Genomic DNA, 6,323 nt, shown 5'->3' on the forward strand with positions numbered 1-6,323 from the left:
TCAAACCCACCAGCCACTCCTCGGAAGGAAGGTTGGGCAATCCTACTTCCGTAGTGATACTGCCTTGGAAACCCAAGGAGGGGTCGCTATGAGTCAGGTATGACTCGACGGCACATAACAACAACAACAACAATAACATGCAGTTAAAATTAGGCTCCTTCCCTTGTGTATCCATCAGGTACCATTTCCCAGCCCAGGAACAACCTCCTTTATTTTGAAATCCAGGCTGAGGATATGGTGACAGATATAGAGATCACACGGATGCTCCCATGGTTCTTCCAACTGCTGATGCTATGCAGTGGTACACAGTTCACTGGGCCTTCCAGGCACTAGGAGTTCTTGGGTAGTGCAAACAGTAAACACTCAGCTGAGGTTGGCGGTTTGAGTCCACTCAGAGGCTCCTCAGAAGAAAAGCCTAATGATCTATTTCAAAGAAATTAGCAATTGAAAACCTCATGGAGAACAGATCTACTCTGATACAAGTGAGGTCACCATGAGTTGGAGTCACCTCTATGCGACTGGTTCAACAGCCTACAGAGAGGAGGATTAGCGTTTATGGGGTACCGGAAGTCTTACCCTTGTTACCACATTTGAGTCCATCAACACCAGCACCAGGCCTGCTGCATAATTTACAGGGCCCAGTGTAAAATAATAAGGTGTTGTTGTTATGTGCCATCAAGTCAGACCCAACTCATAATGACCCCACCTTGGGTTTCCGAGGCAGCATCACTATGGAAGTAGATTGCCCAACCTTCCTTCTGAGGAGTGGCTGGTGGGTTTGAACCGTCAGCCTTCTGTTTAGCAGTCAAGTACCTTAGGCACTATGCTATCAGAGCTCCTAAATAATAAGGTGGAGCCCCCTTATTCAAAAGTGAAGAATTTCAAGATGGCAATAGCAGAGGACTAAAACAAGCGTGGGATCCAGTGTGACCGAACAGTTTGTTCACCCATGGAGCTAGGCCTGCACCACTTATTGGAGGGGAGGAAGAGGATGTTGTTTTGATGGTGCAAATGGTTAATGTGCTCAGCTGCTAACAGAGAGGTTGAAGTTCAAGTCCACTCAAAGGCACCTTGGAAGAAAGGCCTGGTGATCTACTTCCAAAAAAAAATAAGCTATTGAAAACCCTGTGGAACACAGTTCCACTCTGACACACATGGGGTCGTCATGAGTCAGAGTTGACTCAATGGCAACTGTTTTTGTTGTTGCTGCTGCTATTGTTCCCAGTGAAAAAATGAAGGAATGAGGCCCACCAAGGCAATATAGTTTGCCTGATAATGTTCAACCAGTGAGAGCTGCAAGCCATATTCCAACGAGGTGTGTGGACATCAAACTCTGCAATCTCAAGTCACTTAGCCTCTGAAATTTCATGAACATTCTTCCTGGGTCAGGAGAGCAGTCATTAAGCAATAATTTCCTTATTGTATACACAGAAGGGAGGCTGCCTGAGACATGTTTAGCATGACCAGTACATTATGATAATTTAAACCAAATTATAATTCTTATCTTGGATTATGAAATGCTGTTCAAAGTGCAACTCCTTAGATGAATTGGGTTTATTTATAATAAGTATGTCTAGTCAAAATAGGAGAACTACTTAACATTATAATTAAAACCGATACATATCTAGTTGAAAAACTATCCAGTCCCTAAAACACTTCCACAGGAGATGGCTACATACTTTGGCACCAAATCCCCCTGCCTCTTCCAAACCATTTCATTTTTTTCATTCTGAACAGGCGATTGTAACTTTTCCCACAATATCATATCAAACACGAAGGCAGCATTATGCATTCAGTAAGCTTCAGCACCAGGCAGCGTGGGCATCAAATGCACTTGTGTTGTAAGCCGAGACTCAAGGAAACATTTATTTATTTAAAATATTTTTGCCTATAAGTTAGACAGACAGCAATATTTCATTTCACTCTGTTTTAAGACAGTCCTGTAGACAGAAATCCTGCAGACTCTTGTCTATGATCATGCTTACATCTGTAGACAGATTTAATTATTTTTTCTTTGAAGTCAGATATCCACTGAGAACTTTACATATGAACCTAGTTCACTTGGAAGTGAGCTATAGATACCAGCGATGGAAAACCATGCCACCCGTTCTCATTATATTCATTATTTTCTCTATACATTCAGCAAAGAGCTCTGCAATTCTCTGGTGGCAGATACAGGAGTGGGAACTGGTGGAAAATGGAGCTGTGTGAATTGCTCCAGGAAGGCACAAGCAGATGTAGGAGGCCAGTTGATGATGGGTTTACTCTAGGGAGAGCCTGGAGGCATTCCTCAGAGGTGGCCCCAAGGGCCTGTGGGTGCTACTCCATCTTTGAAAGGTCAAAAAACCAAAAACCAAATCCATTGCTGTGGAGTCAACTCTGATTCATGGTGAACCCATGGTCACAGAGTAGAACTGTTCCATGGGGTTTTCTTAGCTGTAATCTTTATGGAAACAGATCACCAGGACTTTATTCTGTGGCACTGTTGGGTGGATTCAAATTGCCAACCTTCAGGGTCTTTGTTGTTGTTGTTGTTGTTGTTGTTGTTATGTGCCGTCAAGTCAAACCCGACTCATAGCGACCCCTCCTTGGGTTTCCGAGGCAGTATCACTACGGAAGTAGGATTGCCCAACCTTCCTTCCGAGGAGTGGCTGGTGGGTTTGAACTGCCAGCCGTCTGGTTAGCAGGCAAGTGTCTTAGCCACTATGCTACCAGAGCTCCCATAAATGTTGTTGTTGTTATTTGCCGTTGAGTCACCCCCGACTCATAGCGACCCCTCCTTGGGTTTCCGAGGCAGTATCACTATGGAAGTAGGATTGCCCAACCTTTAGGGTCTTAGTCGAGTACAAACTGTGCCACTCAAAGATGTAACATTTCCAAATGAGTTTTCACAATGTCACTACTGATTACATCAATTATTGGAAGTTCTTTAGGGCCAACCTAAATCTTTCACTGTTTTTTTCTGACTTCTTCCATGTTGTGGATAATTGGTACCATTTTCAGGGAGCATGAGCTGGACCAGTGGTTCTCAAAGTGTGGCCCCTGGAACCATCATCAGCCCCTGGGTATGAACTGCACCAGATACTCTGGGCTGGGGCCTCGCTGTCTGTTTTAACAAGCCCTGCAGGTGACTGTGGTGCTGACTGAGATTTGGGAATCACTGAGCTAGGGGATGAGAATGACACTACAGTGGGTTCTCCAAGGGAAGTGACGAAATTCCGAGAACAAGTCATCATTCCAGCACAGGAACAGATGTTGTCACATCTCAAGGTGAGACAATGAGGGAGAATGTAGCTTCTCACACATTCCATAGGTCTCCCATGTATCCTAAAAGTAGGCAACTTCTAAAAGTAAATGTAATGTGCCCTTTTAAATCAAAGGTCATAGTCCTCCAACAGGTTTGCCTGAGAAGTCCTTAGACTCAAACTTCACAGGCATCCCCTCCCTGAATATTTACATTTACTTGGTCTGCAGTGGGATCTCTTTGGAGGACCAGGACTGGTAAGGGAAGGCCGGGAAGTGGGAGTGCAGCAGTTTGGAACAACTAAGGGAGACCAACTCATCTGTCAGTCTGTCTTCCTGTGGTGGACTGTGTGTTGCTGTGAGGCTGGAGGCTATGCCACTGGTGTTTCAAGTGCCGACAGGGTTAGCCATGGTGGGCAGGTTTCAGTGACATTTCTAGACTAAGACAGACTCAAGAAGGAGGAGGCCATCCACTTCTCAAAGAATTGGCCAAGTGAAAACTTTATGAATAGCAGTGAAACACTGTCTGATATACTATTGAAAAATATCCCTGAAACATTATAAGATTTAATGCCAGAAGATGAGCACCTCAGGTCAGAAGGCACTCAAAATATGACTAGGAAAGAGATCCTCAGAATAGAGCCGACCTGAATGATGTGGATAGAGTAAAGCTTTCAGGAACTCATTTTGCTTATGTGGCACAACTCAGGATAAGAAGAAACAGCTGCAAACATCCATTAATAATTGGAACATGGAATGTATGCAGTATGACTCTAGGAAAACTGGAAGTTGTCAATAATGAAATGTAACGTGTAAAGATTGATATCCTACACATTAGTGAGCTGAAATGGACTGCTTTTGGCCATTCTGAATCAGACAACCATGTGATCTACTATGCTGGGAATGACAAATTGAAGAACAGCACAAAAGAATTTTTCAAGATCTATCCTGAAGTACTATGCTGTCAGTGACAGGATGATATCCATACACCTATGAGGAAGACCAGTTAATATTACTGTTATTCAAATTTATGCACCAACCACCAAAGCTAAAGATGGGGAAATTGAAGCTTTTTACCAACTTCTGCAGTCTGAAATCTGGTGACTGGAATGCAAAAGTTGGAAACAAAGAAAAATCGCTAGTAGTTGGAAAATATGGTCTTGGTGATAGAAATGATGCTGGAGATCATATGATAGAATTTTGCAAGACCAACAACTTATTCATTGCAAATACCTTTTTCAACAATACAAACAGTGGCTATACATGTGGACTTCTCCAGATGGAGTACACAGAAATCAGACTGACTACATCTGTGGCAAGAGGCAATGGAGAAGCTCTGTCTTCAGCCAAAACAAGGCGAGGAATTGATTGTGGAACAGACCATCAACTGCTCATATGCAAGTTCAAGTTGAAGCTGAAGACAATTAAAAGAAGTCCACAAGAGCCAAAATATGACCTTGATTATATCCCTACTGAATTTAGAGACCACCTAAAGAATAGATCTGATGTATTGTTCTAGGTACCTAGTGTCGCTCTGACAAGAATATACCCAAATGGGATGGCTTGAACAAATTGTAATTTGTTATTCTTACACTTTGGAGGCTTTAAGTCGGAGTTCAAAGTGCCAGGCTCTAGGGGCTGGGTAAAAGCCCTTCGACCTTGAGCTTCATTCATCTCTGCCTCCTGCCCCCAGCCCACTGGAGCTAGAGGCTTTTCTTTACTCAGACAGCTGCTGAGGCTGACAAGCCCAAGGTTGACAAGTAAAAAGGCACAGTCCCAATGTTATCAAACCACATGGCAGGCCATTAATTCAAATCCATTGTAAGTCCCAAGGTCAGCAGAACATGGCTGGCTGCTGAACAGTGACACAGCTACATGCAGGGTTCAAGTGTGCCATAAGCTAGAGACCATTCCCAAAGCTGCTGCTTACATACAGGAAGTAGATCGCATACCCAAAGCAGCTACTCAGATGCTCCAATAGATTCCCATGGAGTTAATTACCAGTCTCACCACAGGGAATAACTACATTCAGCTGCCCAGCCACTCAACCAGGCCTAGCCAAGTTGACACACAAACTTAACCACCACATGCATTAACACCAATGACTGAAAACCAGAAGAATTGTGGGATGACATCAAGAACATCACTCATGAAGAAAGCAAAAGGTCATTAAAAAGATAGGAAAGGAAGAAAAGACCAAAGTGGATGTCAGAGGAGATGCTGAAACCTGCCCTTGAATGGAGTAGCTAAAGCAAATGACAGAGTTGACAGGGTAAAAGAGCTGAACAGAAGATTTCCAACAGCATCTCAAGAAGACAAAATCAATTATTATAATGAAATGTGCCCAGAGTTGAAATTAGAAAACCAAAAGGGAAGAATACGCTTAGCATTTCTCAAGCTGAAAGAACTGAGGAAAAAAATTAAGCCTCAAATTGCAATATTGAAAGATTCCATGGGCAAAATATTGAATGATGCAGGAAACATCAAAAGAAGATGGAAGAAATACACAGAGTCACTGTATCAAAAAGAATTTGTCGATGTTTGTCCATTTCAAGAGGTGGCATATGATCAAGAACCAACAGTATTGAAGGATGAAGTCAAAGTTGCATTGAAGGAATTGGTGAAGAACAAGGCTATAGGAATTGACAGAATACCTACTAAGATGTTTCAACAAACAGATGCTGTGCTGGAGGCACTCACTTGGTTATGCCAAGAGATTTGGAAGACAGCTACCTGGCCAACTGACTAGAAGAGATCCACATTTGTATCCATTCCAAAGAGAGGTGATCCCACAGAATGTGGAAATTTTCTAACAATATCACTGATATCACATACACAAGGAAAATCTTACTGAAGACAATTCAAAAATGGTTGCAGCAGTACATTGACAGAGAACTTCCAGAAATGCAAGCTGGATTCAGAAGGGGATGTTGTGATAGTTGAAGATCTGTCAACTTGGCTGGACTTCACTTGTGAGTGTTGTTTCTCATGATGGATCACATGACTATGTCCTAAGCGGCCGGTCAGTCTAGGGGGAGTTTCCCCAGGGGTGTGGCCTACCTGTAATACTATCCGAGGAA

This window comes from Orycteropus afer, unplaced genomic scaffold, assembly GCF_000298275.1.
Source record: "Orycteropus afer afer isolate SDZICR_OR568_19922 unplaced genomic scaffold, OryAfe1.0 scaffold00009, whole genome shotgun sequence".
Classification (NCBI taxonomy): domain Eukaryota; kingdom Metazoa; phylum Chordata; class Mammalia; order Tubulidentata; family Orycteropodidae; genus Orycteropus; species Orycteropus afer.